Source organism: Chrysochloris asiatica, unplaced genomic scaffold (assembly GCF_000296735.1).
Source record: "Chrysochloris asiatica unplaced genomic scaffold, ChrAsi1.0 scaffold00232, whole genome shotgun sequence".
In the NCBI taxonomy this organism is placed as follows: Eukaryota; Metazoa; Chordata; class Mammalia; order Afrosoricida; family Chrysochloridae; genus Chrysochloris; species Chrysochloris asiatica.
In genome coordinates, this window is record NW_006408750.1 from 3,995,174 (window position 1) to 3,998,902 (window position 3,729).

Below are 3,729 nucleotides of genomic sequence, written 5' to 3' on the forward strand. Positions count from 1 at the left end.
TTTATTTATAAAAGCATATTTATTACATGCTTTTAGTTTAAAAGAGGCCATATTCTTTCTTACTCTTTTCCTCAATTAATTCTTATTGTCTCATGAAATTGGTGCTCTACTTATTCCCATCCTGCAGACCAGTAAACTGAGCCTAAAAGGACACTTCCTCAAGGTTCTAATGTAGAATCTCTGGCTTGAGCTCTGATCAGTCAGATTACCAAGTGTGGGCTTTTACCCATTACATCTTTTCCTGACAAATTGTTGAGTGCCGTCGAGTCAGTTCCGACTCATAGCGACCCTGTACAGGGTTTCCGAGGGTGTAAATCCTTACGGGAGTAGAAAGCCTCATCTTTCTCCCGCGGAGCGGCTGGTAGTTTCGAACCACTGACCTTAAGGTTCGCAGCCCAATTCGTAACCACTACGCTAAATTGTAAAAGTCTGAACAGGACTTTTGAATACAGTTGCAATTACTCACTCTTCTTACTGTGAAGGAGACCTACAAAATCCTGCCTGATGCAGCTTAGTAAAGAGGCCAGATCTCAGTTGCAGAGTATCTGGCTTGGGCTGTAACTTCTGCCAAACCACAGGTTAACTTAAGCAGACCAAGAGCATGTAGTGATGTTTATTACATTCAAAACAAAGCTCTTCATTGAATAGCTGTGGCACCATGAGTTTACTTACTATGATTTTTCCATCCAAAGTCTTCTTAACTCCCATTCTTAAATAATTGGAATTGTTGTTAAGTACTGTGGAGTCAGTTCTGACTCATAGTGACCCTGCACAGGGTTTCTTTACGGGAGCTATGAATCTTTACGGGAGCAGAATGCCTCATCTTTCTTCCATGGAACCGCTGGTAGTTTCAAACTTCTGACCTTGAGGTTGGCAGCCTGACTTGTAACCACTACACTACCAGAACTCCTATCCAAAGTCTTCTTAACTCCCATTCTTAAATAATTAGAATGAGACCATATAAATAAGGTATTCAGGAATCTAATGCTGGGAATGGTTAGTTTTTTCATCCTGGTAGATTTAAAAGGAGTGATCTCAGAAACAGAAACAGATGATCTCAGGACCATCAAGAAAGGAGAGACACAAGAGAAGCATGAGCTTCCTACCTATGAAAACATTGATGGCAGATGCAACAGCATGAAGAGGCAGAGCAGCTGTGGGCTTGAACTGAGTGTTACAGGCAGGAAGCTGGCTTGCAGAATGTGTCCTTTGGGCATTTAGAGATAGGTTAAGGGACTTTGTAACACTTGCCTGAGCAGGGCAGAGGCTAAAAGACACCATGACTGAGAGAGCAAGGTATCCCTACAGTTTGGCAGAGAAGAGGTATTCCTGAGTGGAGAACTGCTGTTTCCTGAGTTGTTTCTGATCCCGAATTGCATTCTGTTTACTTCCTTAATAAACCCCAGAATCATGGATATTCTTTCTGGGTTCTCTGTAGCCATTGAAATGAATTATCACACCCAGTAGAGAAGCATGGATCCTGTGGGAAGGACTATTGGAGTCAGGAAAGGGTAAAGAAGGTTGTAGGGAGAAGGCATGTCTAACCTACACTCCATAGGAATCAGGCTGCTTTGAGTTTGAGTCCCTTTCCCTTTCATGAAGCCATAGGAAATTAGACATGGCCTCTATGCTGTTTTTGCAACACTCCTCTGATTTTTGCAGTCGTTTCACATAAATGGACACTTTTGACAATCTAAGGTGTGGTGGCACAATAGTTAAGCATTGGGCTGCCTTGGAGAATGAGAGTGGATTATCATAAACTTAACCATGTGGTAACTCCAATTGCAGCTACTGGTCCAGATGCGGTTTCATTATTGGAGTAAATTAATAGCCCTCCTGGCATCTGGTATGCAGCTACTAGTCTGGTCAATGCCTTTTTGTCTGTTCCAGTTTCAAAGGATCATCAGAAGCAGTTTGCCTTCAGCAGGTCAACATTATACTTTCAGTGTCCTACTCAGAGGTCTATCAGCTCTCCAGTACTATAACATAACCGAGTCCTCAGGGACCTTAATCACCTTTCCCTGCCACAAGATACATGCTGGTCCATTACACTGATAATATTATGTTGATTGTACCTAGAAGGAGGAAGTATCGATGACTCTATTCCTATTGGTATAACAGCTGCATGCTAGAGGGTAGGAAATTAACCCTACAAATATCCAGGTGCCTTTCACCTATGTGTAATTTCTAGGGGTTTACTGGCATGGGACATACTGAGATATGCCTATTAAAGTGAATGATAAGTATTGCATCTAGCCCCTCCTAAAAGTAAAAAAGAAGCCCAATGCCTGGTGGGCCTCTTAGGATTTTGGAGTCAACATATCCCTCACTTGGGTGTATTAACTGAGTCAAAATCTGCTAGTTTTGAGTGGGGCACAGAGAAAGAGGAGGTTCTAAAGCATCAGGCTGCAGGGCAAGCTGCTCTGCTACTAAGGCCATATGATCCAGCTGATTCAGTGGTACTAAAAGTGTCAGTGGAAGATGGAGATGCAGTTGAGAATCTTGGCAGTCTGCCATTGGTGAATCACTGCACATATCCTTAGGATTTTGGAGCAAAGTCTGCCATCCTCTGAAGATAACTACTCTCCTTTTGAGAAGCAGCTTTTGGCTTATTGCTGGGTCTTAGTAGAGACAGAATGCCTACCATGTGACCTGAATGATCCATGGTCTGACTCACAGAGTCATAAAGTTGGATATGCACTGCAGCACTCTATCATTTAATAGAAGTGGGATATACAAGACTGGGATTGAGCAGGATCTGAAGGCACAAGTAAGTTGCATGAGAAAGTGAGCCAAATGTCCATGGTCTCTACTCTTGTCACATTATCTTTCCACTTCCAGTCTATGCCTATGGCCTCATGGATAGTTCCTTATGATCATCTGAATGAGGAAGAGAAAACTCATGCGTGGTTTATAGTTGCTTCTGCATGGTATGCATGCACCACTTAAAAGTGGCAGCAACAGCACTACACCCCCTTTCTGGGATTTCCCTGAAGGAAAGAGGTGAAGGAAAACCCTCCCAATGGGCAGAACTCTGAGCAGTACACCTTGTTGTTTGTTTTGTTTGGAAGGAGAAACGGCCAGGTATCCAACCGTGTGCTGATTGATGAACTGTGGCCAGTGGCTTGGCTGGATGATCTGGGATTTGATGGGACATGATTGGATAATTGGTGACAAGGAGGCATGGGGAAAGGAATGTGGATAGGCCTCTCTGAATGGGCCAAAAAATGAATATATTTGTGTCTCATGTAAATGCTCACCAAAGGGTTACCTCAGCAGAGGAGGACTTTAACAATCAAGTGGATAGGATGACATGTTCTGTGAAAACAAATCACCCTCTTTCTCCAGTGACTCCTGTCATTGCTCAATGGGGTCGTGAACAAAAAATTGAACAAGAAATCAAATTGCATTAACAAGAAATTAAATTGACTACATCTGTGGGCATGGTGGCAGTGATGGAGGCTATCCATGGGCTCAGCAACATATACTTCTACTCACCAAGGTTGCCATGGTTACAGCCACTGCTGAGTGCCCAATCTACCAGCAATAGAAACAAACACCAAGCTGGTAATATGGAAACATTTCTCAAGGAGATCAGTCAGCAACCTGGTGACCACATCAGCCTTGGAAAGGGTGACATGTTGTTCTTCCTGGAATGGATGCTTACTCAGGATAGGATTTGCCTTTCCTGCACATGAGACTTTTAGCAAAACTACCATTCATGGACTA